Genomic DNA, 23463 nt, shown 5'->3' with positions numbered 1-23463 from the left:
ACTGCAGCTCAGTTGCCTTCTGTGGCACGTGACATGTCATCTCTTTGGGCATGTCAGGCATGGCCCTCAGGAGCTTCACTTGATGACTCTTAGCTCTGGTAGGGTCAGAGATGGGGGATATCTGACCTCCAGCTACCATTTGTAGCCAGTTACAATTGTATGGACAGATCTGGCAGTCATCTCTGTGTCCTAGCTTCTGTTGCTTGGTCCATATACATAAGTTGCTCCATACGTCTTCACTGACATCCTCAAGGCCCTCTTATTCATCACCCTCTTAGAAAGGATTCCAAATCAGGTGCAACACATCCTGAGCACCTCCCTCTGCTACACCCAGTGCAGGCCAGCAGGTTTCTCCAAGGCCAGCATCTCCAGCAGTCCTACTGCTGGGGACACTTCATACAGAATCATAGAAACAGAATTGTTTTGGTTGGAAGAAACCTCCAAGATCATAGAGTCCAACCTTTAACCAAAGACCACCATGGCCATGAAACTATGTCCCAAACTGCCATGTCAAAATGTTTCTGGAATATCTCCAAGGATAGTGACTCCACAATCTACCTCCCTGGGCAGCCTGTTCCGATGCCTGACCACTCTTTCAGTGAAGAAGTTGTTCCTAATATCCAACCTGAACCTCCCCTGGCACAATCTCAGGCCATTTCCTCTCGTCCTATCACCTAATACTAGAGAGAAGCAAGCCGAAGTGCAGAGCCGGGCGGTGGGGCCAAGCGAGCTGGCAGCTGAGGACTCGTGGGAGCAGGGCTCCCCCCGCTCCTTCCTGCTGCCGCCGCCGCTCTCAGCGCCTGACTGGAATATCAAGCAGCGGTGCTGCCCGCGGTGCTGTCCGACTGCCGGGTGGAAGTGCTGAGTACCAGACAGACAGAGCTCACCGACTCAGCGACTGCTCTTATTTCTTGGCCGAGGACAGGCTTGAGAGAGGAAGCAGCCAACCTTCTGACCAAGAGCATCCCACCACAGCAGGCAGAGGGGATGGGCAGGATGTAGGGAAAAGTAGAGAGGAGGAGAAACCTGAGTGTATCAGCGTGCAGAGCTGAGCCCACTTCTTAATCCTTCCCAGCTGGCAAAACTGCAAAAGCAGAGGTAACCCAAACCCATCCATCTTGCTTGTGTCACCTGCCTGTTCCCTGCTTCTCAACCATCCTGGGGTTGGCCAGATAAAGAGCAGGAGGAAAATAACACCAGGAGAGATAAAGAGATAAGCAAGAGGAAAATAAAGTGGGAGTAGATAAACCATGCTTGCTATTTATATTCCCTGTCTAATCTATCAATCCATCAGGCTGGCTATTGTGGTTAGAGCATCCTTCAATCTGTCACCTGGACTTCTCGACTCCATACATCTGTCTTCCTTTGCCCACATCTCCTCCCTTGCATCCTAGTCCTAAAGGGAAATAAAACCAAAACCCACCAAACCCCCCACAAACCTAAATTAGGCAATTAAATACACCAGAAGGAAATGAGAAGTCCAAGCCATCATTGTGGCTCCTCAGGGAAAGCCAGCAGACATCTTCCTGGGGTTAAGGAGGGGATCTGCCCAGGGTTGAGGAAGAGATAGGCTGGAGAAGGGCAGGGCTGCTGGAAGGCTTCCCAGCTAGAAAGACCATTTTGGTTTCTGCTACACATCTTTCTGGGTAGTCACATCACTTATTCTTCCCATCAAAGCATTATAGAATCATTTCTCTTGGAAAAAGCTTCTAAGATCATTGAGTCAAACCATTGAACATCATCACGTGGTTGGTCCCACCTCCATCTCCTGGCCTCAAGACAGCTGATGGTGGGCTGTGATCAGCTACACCCACCATGAACAGCTCCCAGCCCCAGCTGTCTAACCTGCTCTCCTTTTCCTCTTTTGTCTTCTCATCCCTTTTCCATAGTACCAGCTGAGCTTCCAGCCCTGTGTGCTGTGAGGTAGAATCATAGAATCATGGAATGCACTGGCTTAGAAGGAACCTGTGGAGGTCATCTAGTCCAACCCCCCTGCAGTGAGCAGGTACATCTTCAACTGGGTCAGGCTCCTCAGAGCCCCATCAAGCCTGATCTTGAATGTGTCCAGGGATGGGGCCTCCATAATTTCTCTAGGCAACCTGTTCCAATGTTCCACCATCTTTATAGTATCACAGAATCTCACAGAATGCTAGGATTTGAAAGGGACCTTGAAAGATCATCCAGTCCAAATCCCCAGCCAGAGCAAGATCACCTAGAATAGGTCACACAGAAACACATCCAGGCAGTTTTGAATGTCTCCAGAGAAGGAGACTCCACCTCTCTGGGCAGCCTGTTCCAGTGTTCTGTAACCCTCAAATCAAGAAAGATTTTCCTTATATTCACACGGATCCTCCTCTGCTCCAGCTCACACCTGTTGCCCCTTGTCCTATCACTGAACACCACTGAGGAGAGCCTGGCTCCATCCTCCTGACACTCTTCCTTCCCATCTGTATAAACATGAATGAGGTCACCCCTCAGTCTCCTCTGCTCCAAGCTAAAGAGCCCCAGCTCCCTCAGCCTTTCCTCATAAGGGAGATGTTCCACTCCCTTCATCATCTTTGTGGCTCTGCACTGGACTCTTTCAAGCAGTTCCCTGAGATCCTTTTTGAATTGAGGGGCCCAGAACTGGACACAATATTCCAGCTGTGGCCTCACCAGGGCAGAGTACAAGGGGAGGAATAACCTCTCTCAACCTACTCACCATACCTCTTCTAATACACTCCAGGATACCATTTGCCTTCTTGGCCACAAGAGCACGTTGCTGGCTCATGGGCATCCGTCTGTCCATCAGGACCCCCATGTTCCTCTCCTCTGCACCGCTCTCCAACAAGCCAGTCACCAATCTATACTGCCCCATAGGGTTGTTCTTTCTCTATCTAAATCTACCATGCTCTTGTTTCTAACTATTGCCTCTTACCCTGTTGCTACATGCCTTGTAAACAGTCTATAGATTTGTGGAATGGTTTGGGTTGGAAGGGACCTTAAAGAATACCAAGGAGGTTGGAGCTAGGTGATGTCAGGGACACCTTCCACCAGAGCAGCTTGCTCAAGGCTTCATCCAACATGGCCCTGAACACCTCCAGGGAGGGGGCTTCCATGACCTCCCTGGGCATCCTGTTCCAGTGTCTCACCACCCTCACTATAAAGAATTTCTTCCTAAAGCCCTCCTGTTTAAATCTGTTTCTCCCCAGCTTTTTTATAGGCCTCCTCCAGGCTGAACAGCCCTAACTCTCTCAGCCTGTCTTTGCAGAAGAGACACTCCAGCCCTCTGATTATTATTGTGGCCCTCTTCTGGACCCTCTCTATCAGGTCCATGTCCTTCTTGTGTTCTGGGCTCCAGAGCTGGACATTGTACTCCAGGTAAGTTCTTACCAGAGCAGAGCAGAGCAAAGGCAGTGCCTTCAGCCTCCTGGCCAAAAGCGTCTTTGCATCAGGCTGGATGGAAAGAAACTGTGGGCTAAGCCTGCATCCCTGTTCCAGTTTGCCTCATCTTCCCCACTCCTAGCTCCCAGCTGACAGTGTATCAATCTGGGAGAAGAGCAAGGGCTGCACAGGGGAAGAAGGGAGGGCTGAGAAGCTCCAGATAACAGCTTTGTTGGTAGATACCCTTTTTTTTTACATGCAAGCAGCACACACATGCAGATACCACTTGAAATTCACCCCCTCGGCCCTCCTGGTGGAGGCTGCAGGACATGGAAATCAGACATTTCACTTGGCAGGAGGCTTCATGCCCAGCATTTTGCTCAGGGCTCCTCCAGCTTCCTTAGCCACACAGAACCAGGAGGCAGCTGCCAACAGACCTGGTTTGCTGTTTATCAGTGTTTCTGAGGGAGGCAAGCTGCTTGTGGACGTCCTGGCCCTAACATGAGGCTGCTCCAGCACCAGAGATTCCCCTGGCCACACGTGGGTTCCTACTCTCCCAATGAACCAAGTAGGCTCTGCAATGTGATCCCTGGGAAAGCAGGAATTCCAGGATGGGTAGTGCTGTGGCCTGGAGCTGCTCTGCCAACACAAGACCATAGAGACTTTTGATCGTGCTCTTCTCTCTCTAGACCTGTGGGTGGGTGGGTGTCAGCCACGGCCCCCCCACCCCTCCCCCCTTGCTTCCCTTGTCTCTCCAAAGCCCGGGAACATCTGCATAGCCACAAGGCAAGTTGAAACCTCATCATCTATTTTTCAGCCTGGTCCTTTCCCACCCTCCCTGCTTCTCCTGACAAGCTCAGAAGTACAGTCAAGGTGGCAAATTAGCACCGGAGCCTCGTTAATTGGCAGGAAGGAGCCTTCTCCTACTGTTTGGGTTGTCATCAGCTGCTTCAGCACATTTTCAGTTTCTCTCTATTTTTCTCCCCTTCACTGATGGTGGGCTGGGTTTTTCCTCTCTGCTCCATCTCTCTGCTGTCTCTTTCAAAGCCATTGAGGGCTCTCATCCTCCCATGCTGTGCTCCCTGCAGTTCCCTCTCCAGAAAGGTTTTACAGGGCCTGCTGTAAATGGCCACTTCTTAGGGGACAATTAACAGGCTCTTGAAGCAGTGACGACTTCAGATTCTTACTCCTTCCTCCTCAGCCTCCTGCTGCCACCTCTGAAGATAGCAGGAAAGGCTGAGGAGGACAGACACAGGGAAGTTAGTGCCAGCAAAGGTACATGGGAAAGGTCCCAACCAGCATCCAGTGTGCCCATCAGTGACAACTTGGGATGACTCAAGCTGGTGGGGACCTTGGGAACAGTAGCTTAGCCCCCTTCTTCCCTCCCCACCTATTCTTCCTTATGAAAAATGGAGTAGCAGAACTTCACCCATCCATTAACATCCACCCAACCCCACCTGCCCTAGCCCTTCACCTCCTTGAGTGGCCCCACCAGCTACTCCCAGCTCTGAAAGCCTCTTTAGACACCATCAAATAACAGGTCTGCATAGCACCCCAATCTATAAGCAGAGGAACTCACAAGGGACTAGTGACACTGATGCAAAATACTTTCTCCTTCCTGATCTCAGGGCTGAGAGCTGCTGCTGGCTGTGAAACCCTTGTCCATTAAATATGGGTGTCCTGCCCCATGGTGCCACCACAGTTGGTGTAAATCAGCAGGGCCAGGGCCAGCGCTGATTCACAGCCAGGAGCTCCGTTGGAGGACTTACCTCATCAAGCTGGACCTCAAACAACCCTGGGACTGTGCTCCCAGGGGACTTCTTGACTCTGCTCCTGTGCTGGAGATTGAGGTGGTCAGTGAGTTTTGGAGTGATCATCTTTAAGGGCAAAGCTCTGAGGGAAAAAATAGCCCCAGACAAAGCTGTGAGACAGCCCTTTTGCTCCTGCATGCCAGGAGCAGAGCCTGGCTGGACAAAGAGACAGAAGGAGAAAGATGAGCCAAATTACCTTTACAAGTGCTGTCCCAGTCCACAGGAAGCCTCTGCTCCATAGGAGGATGCACAAACCCTCCCAGCTCCAAAAGCAGCAGTGGTTATGCCATCGTCGCCACCTTCCAGCTTTTACTTTAATATGACTCCCCATGATGGTTTCTCTCCCAGTCCTTGCCCCTGGTATTATCAATCCACTCAGGGAGATGGGAATTGAAGGAGAAAAGGGTCTTGGGGACCTATTTCTCCACGTGTAGCCCATTTCATCACTAGGCAAGGCCATGCCACTAAGGATTTATCTCCCACATTGTTTTTCCAAGCTAGTTTCTATGGTTGTTACACCGACATAACAGTAAAAAAAATAGGGCATATAAACCACCCCAAACAGTGTCCAGGATGTGAAATGCCATAAATCCCAGGAGGCTGCTGGGAGAAGAGTGATATTCAGATCACACCTGCACTATCCAAGCCGTCTCCTCATCAGCTGTAAATCAGGGGACTCCCCTAAAGCCCATGAAGCTCAGTTAAAAAGAGATTTCCTTCTCTCCTGAGCCTTGGCAGTGGTGTTGGGAGCAGTGGACTCAGAAAGCCTCCATGGGGAACAGAGTCAGTGATTACCCAAATTAGTTTCTAATAGCTTTTATCTCCTAATTTCTACTTTGTCAAGTATTAAATTCCATTAATAATCAAGAGACCATGTGGAAAAGCATTTCACATTCCAGCTGCCAAGAGCTTCCACCCTGTCACACTCCAGCAAAGTTAAGGGAGAAGGGAGGGGGAAAAAACATTATTTTTTAATCTTAAATCCAGCTCTTTGGCTAAACCATCACCAGTGTTTGCTGATTAACAGGAGGATGGGACAAATCCATGCATGAGACTGTAGATGCTGCATCTCCCATCTTGCTCCACTCCAACCCTGTTCTTGGCTCTGTTTTAGAAGGGACTAAAGGCTGGTGGCCAAGGCTTGTGGCACCTTGGTCCTGCCTGTCCCTGGGGCCTCCTGTCTGAATGAAGGCAGGATGCTGCCCACCATGAGATGGGCACAAGTGACAGGTAAGCCATGGGCTGAGGTCGGGTTGGATAGGATAGGATAGGATAGGATAGGATAGGATAGGATAGGATAGGATAGGATAGGATAGGATAGGATAGACCAGACCAGGTTGGAAGAGACCTTCAAGATCATCACATCCAACCCATCATCCAACACCACCTAATCAACTAACCCATGGCACCAAGCACCCTATCAAGTCTCCTCCTGAACACCTCCAATGATGGTGACTCCACCACCTCCCCGGGCAGCACATTCCTACTGTGGAGTTGGTACCTTCCAATATCCAGCTTTGTCAAAACACTTCAGCCCTTGGTATCTGACTGCTTCAGCCTCTCAGCTTGTTTTATTCCTTATCTTAGACTCATAGAATGGCTTGAGATGGAAGGGGCCTTAAAGATCCTCTAGTTCCAACTCCCTTGCCATGGGCACAGACATGTCCCACTAGATGAGGCTCAAAGCCTCATCCAGCCTGGTCTTAAACAATTCCAGGGATGAGGTGTCCACAGCTACTCTGGGAAACCTGTTCCAGTGTCTCACCACCCTTGCAGCAAAGAGCTTCCCCCTACTGTCCAATCTAAATCTACCCAGCTCTAGTTTACAACCATTTCCCCTTTTCCTATCAGTACGAACCTTTGTAAAAAGTCCCTTCCTAGGTTTCCTGTCGGCCCCCTTCAGATACTGGGAGGCCACTATAAGGTCTCCCCAGAGCCTCCTCTTCTCCATGCTGAACACCCCCAATCCCATTTAGCCTGTCCTTTTAAGAGAGTTGCTACATCTCCCTGACCATCTTTGTGGACTCCTCTGGACCCTCTCCCACAGTTCCATACCCTTCTTGTGTTGGGGGCTCCAGAGCTGGACACAGTACTCCAAGTGGAGTCTTACCAGAGCTGAGTAAAGGGAGAGAATCACCTCTCCTGGCCTCAGAGAGCCAGCCTCAGCCCTTTGGCCACAGCTCTGCCTGCTCAGGTGGGAAACCCACCCTCATTTTGCTTTGACTTGCATCAGCAGCTGCCCCATGCTGCACCATCACCTTCCCCTTACTCACCTGTTTGAACAGTTTAAAAGGCTGCTTATAAAAATATTGCATTTCTAAAGCCCCCCTCTGATGGGATAACCCTCCTGGCATTCCCAGAGGGATGCACGCAGCAGCTGCATGGCATCGCCTGTGGCTTTCCTGCCATACCTAGGCTTCTTCCCCAGCAGCAGCATCCTGGGGAGAGGAGAGAAATAAAACCCAGCATCCAACCCAGAGGTTGTTGCCTGAGCAACAGTGGAGGTGGGCGCAGGGATCCAGGCAGCGTAGCCAGAGGTGAGCTTCAGACACAATTGCCGGAGGGTTCAGGGCACCCTCTGGGAATAAAGCAGGAGCGAGGAAGGAATGGGGATGGTACAGCTTGGATCGATTGCTGTGGTACCTGCTGGGAGCTGGCAGGAGGACAGGAGAGGCGTGGGCAGGCAGAGCAGGGCTCAGTGGTTGCAGCATTCTGCAGCCCAGCTGGGCTGCTGTGGGGCGGGCACGTTCCCAGTATCAAGGTGGATGTGGGACAACCTCACTTAAAGAATGCTGCTGTTCAGCATGCCCTGATGTTACCACACATCCCTCCCTTTCTCTCTTGTGAGCCTGAGGAGAGGGGCTGAGACCTTTTTCTTTGGAGTTTAACCATTACCCCAAGGCAGGACTGCAATCCAATGGCCTTACAGCAAACCCAGTATCCCCCAAAGAACCATGAAGTTCTCATCCCTACATGACTGGGAGTTTATCAGCCTGTCCAAGGCTAGCTAGTCACATGCAAACCTTATCCTGAGCTCCTGCAGCTGGAACCAGCCATAGTTAAGCTGTTGGCCTCACAGACATGATCAAGTACTGTGTTGTGGTGATCACCTTGGGGCTGGACCATTGCTGGACAGGATCCCCCACCTGGACACCACCCTGTGCAACCTGCTTTACGTGATCATATTCTGGCAGGGGCGCTGGACTGGATGATCTCCAGAGGTCCCTTCCAGCTCTACTGTTCTGTGATTCTGTGTTCCAGTCTTCATTACATCAGGCCCTCAGTGACTATGCATAGGGCACCACCATCACCACCCACTTTCTATTCCACACCTTCCTCTTTCAGTGAGGCCCCACGTCTGGTTATGGATTTGTTTGCATTTTGCTGTTGGCTTCAACATCGTTAAAAAGCTGCTGTGATGTTGGCTCAGGAGCTGTGGGCAGCAGGCACTCACAAGTTATAAATTGACAGCTGTGCTGTGCACAAATCCATACGTGGGGTTAATGGACATGGTTCCTGCTGGAGGCTGGGCACTGTGGCAGTCCCCACCCCAAGGGATGTGACAGTCAGGTGCTCCCTCATGGAGCAAACCCCTGCACAGGCTTTCTGCAGCCCCCAGTGCCCACTGAGCATCAGGACCTGCTACAGCATCCAAATTACCTGCTAATCATAGGAAGATGGGATGCTGGAATGGGATCCAGTGCCAGGAAGATGAGAGGCTGGGATGGGGTCTGGTGTCATGGGTGCTTTCCAGAGATTTGATCCTAACCCAGAGAGATTTGGTTGCTGGGGGGAGAAGTAAGGTCGGTCACAAAGCAAACTATATCCAGAGACATAAGCACATAAAAGTACAGTCTGGTTCCCATCTAATTGGTAATAAATGTAAATGTTTAGTTATGCCTGGCTTGGGAGTCATGAAGAACACATCTGGCTGGCTGGTTCTCCTGCTTGCCATCTGTAGCTGAGAGGAAAGGTGAGAGGGGTGTGTGCGTGTGGGGGTGTGTGTGTGAGCGCACACCGAAGGCAACAGCAAAGCAAGAGGGAGCAGGAGCAGGAATGGAGAAGGAAAAGGAGGATCAGTGCTGGAGGGCAATTTCTGGCCAGAGCTTTCCACATCTTGCTCAGTCCTTTGCTCCCTCCCAAGTAATGAAACCCACAGAGGAAGGGCTTGTGTTCAGCTCAGCATTCCTCCATGCACTGGTCAGGGAAACAAAGACAGTGAGCCCCTGGAAGTATCCTCCTGGCCATTAATTACCATTAACCAAAAGCTCTGATCCAACCTAGAGCAGTGTCTATGAATCCCTCCAACACAAAGAGCTTAAGGCTGAAATGGCAGGACCATGGCTGGCAAGGAGGGGGATGGATACTGTTTATCCATCTGCTCCTGTCCCAGAACCATCCACAGGTCCATAACACCCAACCTGCAGCACCATCCCCACCAGTTAAAGATACAAAGGAAACCACCGTGTAGAGCCCAGATTCCCAGGGCTGGGAAAGCTGGGAGAAAAAAAAAAGCTAATGCACAGAGAAAATCAGGTTTGGAGCAGAACTGAGCACAGAGAGAGGTGTAGGCTCCCCCTCCCTACCCTGCCTTATAGGATCTATAGTTTCCTGCCCTCACGCAGCAGAACCTCCAGCCCCACAGCAACACCACCATCACCATTCTCATTGGACCCACATCTGGTCCAGCCCATCTGGGGCCCTGGGAACCCAGCAGCCTTCCCCCTCCTCCTCCTCTGCCCACCTGGTTCACTCTTATTCTGACAGCACCGCCTCTTACTTTGAAGCAGGTTTTTCTTGGAGGAGAAGCTTCTTTTTCTAGACCGTCCCCAAAGAGCCTGTGAGTACTTCGCTCTGCTCCCTCCTCCTGCCTTGATCAAGGCTGAAGGCTGAAATCCAAGTGCATTGATCAAAGCAGCTTCTTCAGGCGAGATTTACTGGCGAGGAAAAGAAACAGTTGTTGAGGAGCTGGTCCAAGGGGCCGGCAGCTCCTCGCCGGGAACAAGATGGTAGCTGTGGGTAAGAGATGCGAAGGACTTGATGGCACCCAGGGCAGCAAAGCAAAGGGATTTTCAATGACCAGTGGGGTTGTGGAATGCCACAGGCAAGAGGGATGGTGCCTGCTCCTGAAACATTTGGGATCAGCAGCAGCCAGGTGTCCTACTTCTGAGCTCTCCTAGAGAAAGATGCAGCTTTACATGCAACTGGGACAGAGATCAATGATGCCTGGGCACAGCGTGCCGTGTCCAAGGTCTCTTGCCTCAAGACAAAAGCCTCCCATTCCTAGAGGGAAGCTTTAAACCAGCCCAAGCTCCACAAAACCTCTTGAAGAGCTGCAGGCTGGCAAGCCCTGACAGCAGGCCCCTGGCTCAGTGCTGAGCAATGGGGCTGAGCGCCAGCTACTCATGCCAAGGCGAAAGCGGAGAGACCGGGCAGCCAGACAGCATCCTCCCACAAAAACCACCAGCAGGACTCAGAGCAGCTCATCCACAAATGAGGGCTAACACAGGCCTGGTGGCAGCCCCAGTGGTGGGACACACTGCTGCCTAGGCTGGGAGGGGCAGTAGGAGTAGGGGCAAACCATCCACAAAGATATGCTGGCCAGGAGCAGATGCCATTGCTGGTGTTTCTCAAGAGCATCCAGAGCCTGGCTGGCTTCATGTTTAAATGTGAATTATGCCCTTGTACCTGGCTTGTGACTGCCCAGTGCAGGTTGCTTGAGAAAGGGAGCAATAAAAGTGGTGAAGGTGAGGAAGGGATGGTGGCAGGAGGAGAAAGCTCTTATTTGGGTGGCAGACAAAGGATAGGGTTGTTGCTGTTGGTAAGACAAGCACACAACGAAAAGGCAGCCTCTCATAGGATCATTTAGGTTGGAAAAGACCTTGAAGATCAAGTCATATTGTTAATCCAGTGCTGCCAAGGTCATCACTAAACCATGCCCCTTGGCACCACATCTACATGGTTTTTAAATCCCTCCAGGGACTCCACCACTGCCCTGGGCAGCCTGTTCCAGGGTTTGACAAATCTTTCAGGGAAAAAAAAATTCCTAATATCCAACCTAAACCACTCCTGGTGCAACTTGAGGCCATTTCCTGTTGCCCCATCACTTGTTCCTTGGGAGAAGAGACCAACCCCCACCTGTCTCCAACCTCCTTTCAGGGAGTTGTAGAGTGCAAGAGTGTGTCCCTTCAGCCTCTTTTTCTCCAGGCTGAGCAACCCCTTTTCCCTCATCTGCTCCTCACCAGACCTGTTCTCCAGACCCTTCACCAGCTTTGCTTTGAAGGAATTGTGTGGACATGGCACTACTGGACATGGTTTCGTGGCCATAGTGGATGTTATGTTGATGGCTGGACTCGATGGTCTTAGAGGTCTTTTCTAACCAAAAGAGTTCTATGATTCTATGAAATACTAGGGTTGTCCCCATCAGCAGTTACACCAGCCCCCAGTTACAGGGGACACTCACCTTGGTTACCCCTCCCAAGTCAGCTGGGGTCACACTACCTTACTCCCTGGTGGAAAGGATCTCCACTAGCTCCAGCTGTCAGAGATCACAGTATCACTAAGGTTGGAAGAGACCTCGAGGATCATCGAGTCCAACCTGGCACCACAGACCTCATGACTAGACCATGGCACCAAGTGCCACGTCCAATCTCCTCTTGAACACCTCCAGGGATGGTGACTCCACCACCTCCCTGGGCAGCACATTCCAATGACAAACAACTCACTCAGTGAAGAACTTCCTCCTCACCTCGAGCCTAAACTTCCCCTGGCGTAGCTTGAGACCGTGTCCTCTTGTTCTGGTGCTGGTTGCTAGAAAGAAGAGACCAACCCCTTCCTGGCTACAACCACCTTTCAGGTGGTTGTAGAGGGCAATGAGGTCACCCCTGAGCCTCCTCTTCTCCATGCCAAACAATCCCAGCTCCCTCAGCCTTTCCTCATAGGGCTTTTGCTCAAGGCCTCTCCCCAGCCTTGTTGCCCTTCTCTGGTCATGTTCAAGCGTCTCGATGTCCTTCTTTAACTGAGGGCCCCAGAACTGGACACAGGACTCAAGATGGTTGAGTCAAGATGCTCAAGGTTGTGCCATCAGCTGGTGCAACTCCTCAGCTACCTCCAGGAGATTTACACCAGCCACAAGCTCCATCCATCCGTGGAAAGGGTCACATACAGCTGATGCAAGAGGAAAGGCCAGCAATGACATTTGCACGCTGCTCCTGGCAGCCTCGAAGCAGCCGCAGCAGCTGCCTCTGAGCACTTTCTATCTAATTCAATGAAAATGAGATGTTCAAGTGAATGAAGATAATTTAATAATGAATAGCTCCAACTTATCGGAGAAGCTCTCCATCCCTGCCTGACAGTCACTGCCTCTAAGTGCAGTTTAATAAGGGAATCACCATCACTCAGCCCTGTGGGAGGAAATCAACACTTTGCTACCCAGGGAAAAGGCTCTGCACCTTCCTAAAAGCTCAAGTAATTTCTCAGCAAGCTTGAAGTCTTTAAAATGGAAAAGGGAAAAAAGAATGGGGGGGGGGGGGGGGGGAATAACCAAAAACCAAACCAAAAACCAATGAGCAAAGCAGCCCATCTTCAGAGTCAAAATAGCAATTAAAATGAAAAGCCAGCTTGAAGAAGGCTGCAAGTCATCAGAAGCAGCAGCCAAAGCTGCAAGCAAAAGTGGTGCTGGCTGAGCCCAGAGTGGGGACACAGTGGAGGCTCCCAAGTCTGCAGTGAGCCAGGAGAACATCTCAGCAAGATGCTGGAATGTATCAGGGTGCTGCTTGCTGCCAGCCAGGACTGGGATGGCTCTGCTGCATGCCATTATCCCCAGTTGGGGGATGTGCTGCCCAGGGTCAGAGAGAGCTCCCTCCTTTGCTGGGACAGGACATTGACAATCATCTGAACATGAGCCAGCAGTGTGCTCAGGTGGTATCCTGGCTTGTATCAGCAATAACGTGGTGAGCAGGAGTAGGGAAGTGATCATCTCCTTGTGTTCAGCACTAGTGAAGCCACACCTTAAGTACTAGGTTCAGTTTTGGGCCTCTCATCACAAGAAAGACATTGATGTGCTGGATCAGGTCCAGAAAAGGGCAATGAAGCTGGTGAGGGGGTTAGAGAACAACTCTTGTAAAGGACCTTGTGTCCCAACTGACAGCCCTGGGGTTGCTTAGTCTGGAGAAGAGGCTGAAGGGAGACCTGAGTGCTCTCTACAGTTCCCCGAAAGGAGGTTGGAATGAAGTGGGAGTTGGTCTCTTCTCTCTAGTATCAGGTGATGGAACGAGAGGAAACAGCCTGAAACTGTGCTGGGGAGGTTTAGGTTGGATATTAGGAAAAATGTCTTGACTGAGTGGTCAGGCATTGGAACAGGCTGCCCAGGGACATGGCAGAGTCAGCATCCCTGGATGTGTTCAAGAATGATGTGGACATGGCACTCTGGGACATGGTTTGATGGCCATGGTGGTGTGAGGTTGACGGTTGGACTCGATGGTCTTAGAGGTCTTTTCCAGCTCATACAATTCTGTGATTTTATGATTCTCTCATTTCTCATCCACCCTGATTGCCCCTGTGGTGTCTCTGCCAGGCCTCAGATAGGGAAATTCCCAAGTCTTTGATGCTGCAGGGAAGACTGCTGAACTATTTCCACACAGCAAAGATGAAAAACACCCACAGAACATCTTCAGCAGGGACTGATGGAGCTGGGAAGCACCATTGCAATTCTAGTCAGGGGCTATACATAGATCCCAGTGGTCCCCATCCCACTGTCCACAGCCCCACTGACATGCAGCTGGGGAAATACCACCAGCAAGTTATTTCATCAAGGCATGAATCTGCACCTGGCCCAAGTATGGATCAAGGCAGAGAAAGGCAGTATCCTGCCTGGCATTGCCCGCTCCCATGCAGGCAGAGGGAGATGTTCCAGCATAGGAGGTGCCAGGCCCTGTGGATTCCTGCTGACACCTTCCAGCACTGCTTCCTTAATTATTAATTGCACTCCCAGTAGCAATTGTTGCTTGTGCCAATGAAGCTGGACTAGACATCACAAGGGATTAGCAGAACTCTCCACCGGTTGGTTGGTACCTGCTTAACACTCTGCTCACGTCCTCCCCGGGTCACTGCAGAAGGAAGGAGCAACCAGTTCCCATCTCTTCTGCTTGTGGAGAATCCTGAGTGTCTAGTCTGTGTGTGGTGGCCGTGGGCAGTGATGCTGCCAACAACTATGGGCCAGCAACTTTCTCACTACGAGGGTGACAAACTGCTGGAGCAGGCTGCTCAGAGAAGTTGTGAAGCCTCCTTCTCTGGCAACACTTAAAACCCACCGGAATGCATTCCTGTGTGACCTGCTCTAGGTGATCCTGCTCTGGCAGGGAGGTTGGCCTGCATGATCTTTTAAGGTCCCTTCCAACCCCTAACATTCTGTGATTCTGTGATGCTGGTATTGTGCCCTCTTGTGAGATGTCATGAGTCATCAGCAGCTGTGCATCCACGTGCCACCTCAGATGGTCACCCCTTGGAGGCAATGAGGTCTCAGGCAGGTCTCCTGAGCAAGCAAAATCAGAGCAGGAGCAGTGAGAGCTGCAGTAGAGGAGGTAGTCCAAAGATCCGTGCTGAGCAGAGCTATCTCAGGGTCAAGCTTCTGCTCTGCCACAGCTCAGGTGTTTGACCAAATTAATTTTGATCATAACCAAAGTGAGTGGCCAGTGGAACCCAAATGGCCCTTTCCTAAGTCACTGAGACCATTTCATAGAGAGAGCAATTTTGGGAGCTTATTTTCCACTTCATTGCTCGCCCTGTTACTGCAAATGAATCTATTCCTTGGTCGACACGATGGAAAATACAGCTGTAAATGCTTTCTGCTTCATTTGGGTAAAGAGCTCCAGATAGGACTAAATATAAAGAGAATTTAAATGCCCTACTTCATTAAAAAAGTTGTTTCCCATTCTCTTTCTTCCTGAAAATACAGGACTGCTAGCAGAGAGAGCAAAGGAAGGATTAAATTTACATCAGTGCCTTGCTAACCCAGCTGATCGCTCCCCACCCGTGACTGATGGCAGATGTCTGCCAGCAGCATGCTCTCTGGAGGCTCAGAGTGGTTGGAAGCTGAAGGCAAAGGATGGGATGCCCAACACCAGAGCCTGGGGACACAGCATGTTCATCTGTTTACCTCCACATCACAGAATCATAGAATGGTTTGAGTTGGAAGGGACCTTAAAGATTATCTAGTACAAATCCCCTACCATGGGCAGGGACACCTTCCACTAGACCAGGCTGCTCAAGGCCCTGTTCAAAGCCTGGACTTGAACACCTCCAGGGAGGGGGCATCCACCACTTCCCTGGACAACCTCACTGTAAAGAATATCTTCCTAATACCCAGACTAAATTTGCCCTCTTCCAACTTAAAGCCATTGCCCCTCTCGTCCTATTGCAACAAGCCCTCGTAAAAGCCTCTCTCCAGCTTTCCTGTACATCCCCTTAAGGTATGGGATTTATATCTGGATATAGATATGGATTATGTATTACCATACATAATCATCTTCAGACAATGCTTCAGCCATGGAGGCAGCAGGACACATTAGCAAAAGCATGAAGCCCCCAAACCTAATTCTTTCAGCTGACCTGGGGTCTACCTAGAGGTTCCTAGGGACATGTGTCACCGTTTGTAGGAATCCCGTAGGAATCCTGTCTACAAATCCTGGATGCAAATCACCTTGTGATTGGATCATGAACTGAGATGTGCCCCAACAAAGGATAAAGATTGCTCACCAGACTGCAGCTGCCCTGGAAATAATGGCCAGATGCCACTGCTATCCATACTCTCTGGAATATGCATAAGCCAAGATCATCTCCACACGTCAGGTACCCTGGAAAGGAAGGATGGTGAAAGGACAACGAATTCACCACCTGGACACATACCTAAAAAACTGTATAAAAGATCTGAGCAACTACTGGCTCAAAAGAAGGAAAAGACCTGGGCAATGCTGCTCTGAAGAAAAATGAAGAAAATACCAGGAGAGACAAGGACAGAGACATCACCATGTAGCCTGGAGGCAGCAGACCAGGAGGAACCCTCTCTGCTGCAACTCATGGAGCTGAAGAGGCTGCTCAGAGAAGGACTTGGACTTGGACTTAGGGATCTCTCCCTCCCCTCCACCAGCAGAGGACAGCACAGCCAACAAGGCAGCACCCTTCCTCCACAGACCCAAACCATCTTGGGGGGTGGTAATATAATTCCTTTCCTCTTCTCTCTCCCTCTTCTCTCTCTCTTTTCTCTCTCTCTCTCTCTCTCCTTCTGTTCCATCCACTTAATTATGTTAATAAATAGCCTCACTGTTGCTATTTTGGCCTCATTTGTGCCTCTAATTTCATAACACGGGAATATTCAAAAGAACTGAGTCTCTTTCTCTCTCTGGACCAAGACACCATTTCCACCTGACCTTGACAATGAGGTTAGAGATCCTTATCTGCTGCAACCTTGCTCATTTGAGGACATGAAAGGTAGACAGACTGCTCTCCAAATTATCTCAGTGGCCATCCAAGAGATCTGGAGACTCAGACCAGCTAATGGACACGCAGCACTTCATGCTGCTTTATCCCAGAGCCACAAGGAACTCTCCTGACTTTTGATGAGGGTAATAAGCCCCCTAGCCAGTGTCTCATTTCCTCATCCACTTCTCTGCATGGAGACAATGATCCTTATTGACTTCATGGAATCATGTTCACACTTTGATATCATCTCCAAGACAGCACAGGAGCAAGAACCAGCCTTGGTGGAGAACACTAGTCTAAACAAGCTCATTATGGCTTCTTGGAGAAGACTCAAATACCATTTCTGAAAGGTGGAGTACAGCCAGGTTGGGTTGTCATGTCTTCATGCGGCTCAATCTTAACAGTCAAGAGTCCTACCTCCACTTCATAGCGCCAGGTGCTACCACACAGCTGCCTCCACTCCAGGAGTGTTCAGGAGAGGTGGGATCCCTCTCCAAGCTACCCAGCAGCCCTAGGAGACTCCATGGTATGTCACTGAGGCCAAACCAGGATGCCTTCTGCTCCAGCTTGGGCTGGCAACCAAAGTCCCTCAGAGTAATCCTATGTCATGCAACATCTGAATGGATTTCTTGCCTAGAAGTAAAGGACCATTGCAGTCTAGGGAGACACCTCAACAAGTCTTTGGAGCCTTTAGCCTTACAAATCCTGTTGGCCCAGGATGTCAGGTTGTGCTCTGCTCTCATTTGATACCAGCAAAGTGAGGGGAACCTTTCATCTCTGCTAAATCCAGTTATAACCTAGGAAGCAATACCTTCTAGGCTCACAGGGCTTACAGATAAAGAGATCTCAGTAGGGCTTGTGGCAGAGTGGGGTGGGATGAGCAATAGGCAGTGGGCTTACATCTGACTGGAGGATAAGCACAGTTAACTTGACTCATAAAATAACCACTACCCATCACCATTTTGCTGAACTTTAAAATGCCAACTTTTCCCTCCTCCAAAGGGAGCACAGCACAGCTGATAGGAGTGAGCTCCACACAGCACATGAGCTTCACAGAAACACCCAAAGCTAGTCCAGCCTTACATTTGAGTGGAGGAGCCAGGAGCAAAGGGACATCCATGGTTCTGTCCCTTACCTTGTGTCCAGGGGTTTGGCCAGTCAGCTGTTTCTCCTAGATGATGCAAACCAGAGGCACCCAGATCCAACAGTACCAATGAGCTGCAGCAGGCTCATTGCGAAGACTTCCCTTCCCTTTCTTCTCTGGGCATGAAGTTTACATTGCTCACTTTGCCAGCAGAACTTGAAGTGCTTTATGAAGGTGTTCAACAGCACTATCTCTGTCTCTGAGACATGGAGACCACCCAGAAGGGCAAGGGAGGGACACAGAACCTCTCACCCATCATCCAGCCTCAGAGAAAGGCACCAACTCACATGTGGCCAGGAGGGTCCTCCACCAGAAAGCAGGTGCCAGAAAGGTGTCCCAGGTCCCACCTTCACACAGCCCTATGCTTTCTCCCCTTCTTTTAGACCATCCTAGTGGAGAAGCTGGAGGAGCTCTGGGGTTGCCTGGGAACATAGATTTATAGATTGCCTGGGAACATAGATTTATAGATTCATAGAATGGTTTGAGTTAGAAGGAACTTCAAAGATCACCTAGCTCCAGCCCCCTGCCATGGGCAGGGACACCTTCTGCTAGACCAGGTTCCTCAAGGCCTCATCCAACCTGGTCTTGAACACCTCCATGGAGGGGGCTCTCACAACCTCCCTAGGCAACCTGTTCCAGTGTCTCACCACTGTGTAAAGGATTTCTTTTTAATATCCCTCCTCAAGCCCTGTTCTGACCAGGACTAGCATAAGAGCAAAGATCAGTGACAAAACTTCTATGAAGAGCCAGTGTGGGTCTCCCATGCCCAGCACATTGCCCAGCAGAGCCCCAACTGCTCCCTTGCATCCACTGTCACTTAAATAGCTGGTGTGAACAGTTACCACCCAAACACTGCATCAAGGACAGCATGGTGTAATTATTACCCTGATGGCATTTCAGGACTGTCAACAGCAGCTGGGAGTGAAACTTGCACTGAGTGAATTGAACAAGCATGACACCTAATGTGATACTGGCACAGAAGGGCAGGGTGGCTTTGGGAAGGATTAGGGTGGCTTTGCAGCTTTGCATAGCTTTACATGGGATATTCCACATGCAACAGACAAAGCAGGATGAGCCCACCACAGCTGAACACCCAGAAAGCAGCAGCAGCCCATCATAGTTAAGTAGGAGATTACAAGCTTACCTCCCACGAGGAAGCTGGGCGGTACTGGAGCAGTGCTCTGGGTGCTTCCACCAAGGCCTTGATGATGCCACTATCAGCAGGGTCCCCACCCCTGTGGTCACTGCCAGTTACTAGGTGGCTAGCTGAGACCTGAGGAAGGCATTGCATTAGTGTATTGTTCTCCACCAGGCCCAGGTAAAGCCTCATGAGAAGCAGATCCAACTTCCTTGGCAACATTTCCTTCACCCTTGCCCACACTCTAGATGGCAGTGAGTTCCAGAGGGACCTGTGACTGGGTTAACTGGGCACAGGGGAGCCCAGCTCTATTCCATTAGCTCTGCAAGGCAGGGTGAGTCTGTATTCCCCCTGGTCCTGATGCTTCCCCCAGCCTTCTCTGGCTCTGACTGATTACTTTGCACCCTAGAAGCAACCAGGCACCTCAAGGCTTGTTCCTCCCTCCAGGATAAGCTGTCACCAAGGGAGCTGTGGGTAAGGAGTCCCCAGGGACTGTCAGCTAGCCCTGCTGTCTAATGTACCCACGGGGACATAAATCAAAGCAAAGGGAAGTTGGGAAACTGCACAACAGCTCAAGGGATGTACTGTGTATGTCTAACCCCTGAAACTCCCTGCTGAAAGGCACTAGGAATCTTAAGTGGTGGTTGTTTGATAGGGTTTTTTGTTGGGTTTTTTTTCTTCTTCTCAGGTTTAGAGACCTTCCTAAGCCTAACAGATACCCAAGAATTATTCTTTACGAAGGACTAAATAGTCACCAGACTGAGAGAGAAGATTCTTCCACTCTGTTCTGCTTTGGTGAGACCTCACCTGGAGTATTGTGTCTAGCTATAGGCCTCCCTACACAAGAGAGACAGACCATCCAGAATTGGGTCCAGAGTAGGACCACAAAGATACGAAGACAGGCTGAAAGAATTGGGGCTGTTCAGCCTGGAGAAGAGAAGGCTTCAGGGAAAATGTATAGCAGTATTTCAATGTCTGATAGGGACCTACACAGGGAGGCTGGGGAAGGACTGCTTAGAAGGGCTTGTAGTGACAGGACAAGGGACATTGGTTTGAAATCGGAGCAGAGTAGATTTAGGCTGGACATTAGGAGGAAGTTCTTTACTATAGGAGTAGCAAAATACTGGAACAGGCTGCCCAGGGATGTTGTTGAGGCCCCATGCCTGGTGACTTTCAAGACAGACTTGAGGTGACCCAGGACAGCCTGATCTAGTTGGAAGTGTCTCTGCTGACTGCAGAGGGGTTGGACAAGATGACCTTTGAGGGTGCCTTCCAATCTGATGCAATCTGTGAATCTGTGAACTGAAGACCAGACAAGAGCTCTGGAGGAGAAAGATCTCAGATCCCAGCATGCCTATCTGATGCCATAGCAAGGGCCCTGGTGAAGGGTCCAAAGCCCAAAGCTTATGCAGAGCAGCTGACAGAATTGGAGTTGTTCAGCCTGGAGAAAAGAAGGGGGGACCTCACTCTCCGCTACTCCCTGGAAGGAGGTTAGAGTGAGGTAGGGCTTGGCCTCTTCTCCCAGGTAACAAGTGATAGGAGAAGAGGAAACCACCTCAGACTGAACCAGATGAGGTTTAGGTTTGACATTGTAAAAAATGTCTTCCCCAAAATGCTGCCCAGGGCAGTGCTGGAGTCCCCATCCCTGCAGGGATTTCAAAGCCATGTCGATGTGGTGCTCAGAGACAGGTGTTAGTGCTGGCTTAATAGTTGGACTAAATGCTCTTAAAGGTCTTTTCCAACCAAAATGATTCTATGGAGAAGACGTCTGTCAGCAAGCAACGACCCAGACTACCCTCCACTCTGGCCAAGGTAGGTCTTAGGTAATGTCCTATATAAAGAAGCTGCATCCTTGCACTGCCCTGGTGAGCTCCTCGGGAAGACAGCCTCACCGCCTAATATATGCGTTGGGCTTTGCTCAGCGTTTGAGCCACCGGCTCGCCTCGTCGTTAATTAATGCACCACTAAAATTATGTTTGGGGGCTACTAAGGTTTATTGGGTAGAAAATTATTTCAAACCCAGAGAGCAGGCAGTAAAGATTGGAAATATGTTTGCAAGTCTAAAGCTAATTGCCGCAGGGAGTCCCTGCGGGATCCATTTGGAGCCTTTGCTGGTTTATTTCCTTCCTCTCCTAATGACCCAGCCAAGGTTTGTAAAACAGCAAATGCACAGCTGCGTGCTCTCGCCCCGCCACGCTCCCGCGGCCCGCCCGACCTGGCAGCCCCTGCGTCTCCGCAGCGGCGGCCTCACCGGCCCTCAGCCCTGCAGCCGGCTGCAGACAGGCACCACCTTGTCATGGTGGTGACCCTGCTTGGTGCAGTCCTGCTCTCAGCTGTGGGGCTGCTCATCATCCTTCGTCTCTCTGTCAGAGTTCTCTGAGCCAGAGGAGAAGCCCAGCCCAGCTCCATCCTCCTGCCACAGGCATTTCTGGAGAGGAACATCAAGAGAGGGCTCTGCTGCTCCCAGGAGAGCCTGGTGCAAATCCCAGAGCCACACCAGTGTTGGCAGCTGAGCTTGAATCATAGAATAGAATCATAGAATCAACCAGCTTGGAAAAGACCTCGGAGATCATCAAGTCCAACCTAGTACCTAAGACCTCATGACAACTAAACCATGGCTTCAAGTACCGCAGCCAATCTGTTTGTCTCATGTCCTCCAGGAACAGGTCTCCACTCACCCCAGTAGGAAGGAGAAAGTCCTCATTTCCAGGAAGGTTTCAGCTTCTCCCAGGCAGGGTCACTTAGTGAAGGACAAAAATAAAAACACAGTAACTTCTCAGCCCAGGCTCAGCCATGATCAAATCTGGAATTGCCAAGAGGAGCTACCTCACAGAGCATCTCACGAGGATGATGCAGAGGTAGGGGTCAAGAACAAGGTCCTTCCTGGCTTCTTGTTGTGACACCTAGCTTCCAACACCAACAGCAAAGCCCCTGCTGACCTGCCCCAGGCAGGGATGCCACACATTGCTGCCTGGACAGGCATTCAAGGATGCTTAAGTGCTTTTCTGGACCACAGCCCTGGTGAAAGGAGGTGTTTTGAGTGGCACAGATGGGCTTTTTCTTCTTTCTTTTTGGTGTCCTCTGAGATGTAAATAACTTCACTGCAGTGACCTGGACAGGAAACTGACCTGGAGAAACACAAACCAGTTTTATTCATAAACCCCATCCTTCCTCCCCCCTCAATTTGCTGATGGGAGGGACACATTCAGCTGTCTTATTTACTGTGTCCAGCTGCTGCCTTGCTCTATTTTATTTCGCTTCCTAGAGGAAGCATTTCCCCCTATAACTGCTCCTCCTTCCAGCCCCTTTGAGACACACAAGGTTTCAACACAAGCCAGAGGGTCTGGACATCAGCAGGGCAGGCTGGAGTCACTCAGAAACAGTTGCCCTGGGACTGTGACAGCAGTCAGCAATGCTGAGGAGGGGATGTTCCACCTCCCAACAAGTTGGCCAACACATAGAAAACTGTTATGCTGCCCAAAACCACCCACCCTCTAGAACTTGTCCTTCCAGAAAACACCAACAAACCCCTCAATTCACAGCCCAAACCAGCCAATTTCTTTTTTTAAGAAGCTGTATGCAATGAAGGAGGCCACTTGTCCAGTGACCATAGCCAGGCTGGAACTCGGGTAATGTCCAATCATTCCCAGCTTGGTCCCTCCTATAACTAGAAAACAAATTAATTTCATCACCACTGGATTTTCTCTCACCTCCTACTCACATGGCTGCCTCCCCTGAATGGCTTTTTTGAGACAGGACCTGGCTCTCAAGTTGTCTCAGTGAGGTTTAGGTTGGATATTGGGAACAACCTTTTACTGGAAGAGTGGTCAGGTGTTGGAACAGGCTGCCCAGGGAGGTGGTGGAGTCACCATCCCTGCAGGTGTTCCAGAAAGTGTAAAACTCTTGGTGCATTTCCATAGCACTTTGGGACATGTTTTAGTGAGCATGGTAGTGTTTGGTTGATGGTTGGACTTGATGATCTTAGAAGTCTTTTCCAACATTTACAACCCCGTGATTCTAAGAGGATCTCCTAGTGCTGGCATGCCAGCCTTGATTCAGCAGCAGGGACATTTCTGTCATTAGCAGCTAAGGGAGGGACCACGCAGGCCTGAAAGCAAAGGCTGGTTTCAGGACACCTTTATGTGATGCAGCCCTCATTAGGCAGCACCATGCCCAGCACACATCACCTCCTGGGCTGAGCACCACGCAATTAGCGTGGGGTTAGAAAGCTGCCTTTTAACCATGCCCTGAACGTGGAACTGGCGGTTGCAGGCTCCCTGCGCCTCACAGAAACCAGGCTCTTTGAAGGGCTTTGTTCCCTGCATCTTTGTAGGCGCTGGATTTACACTGCCCTCGTGCCTTGATCAGTGGCCTCAGCCCAAGGCTGGCGGTGCCAGCGGCGCGTGCCGGGCTCTCGTTAGCCAGCCGCACCCTGCAGACCCCCACAGCCTTTCACCTCCCTCAGCTTCTGCCGGCTGACGCTCAAGCGAAGGAGATGCGGCGATGCAAAGCTCAGGGTCAGCAACAGC

This window comes from Dryobates pubescens, chromosome 11, assembly GCF_014839835.1.
Source record: "Dryobates pubescens isolate bDryPub1 chromosome 11, bDryPub1.pri, whole genome shotgun sequence".
Classification (NCBI taxonomy): Eukaryota; Metazoa; Chordata; class Aves; order Piciformes; family Picidae; genus Dryobates; species Dryobates pubescens.
Note: the sequence above shows the minus strand (reverse complement) of the source record.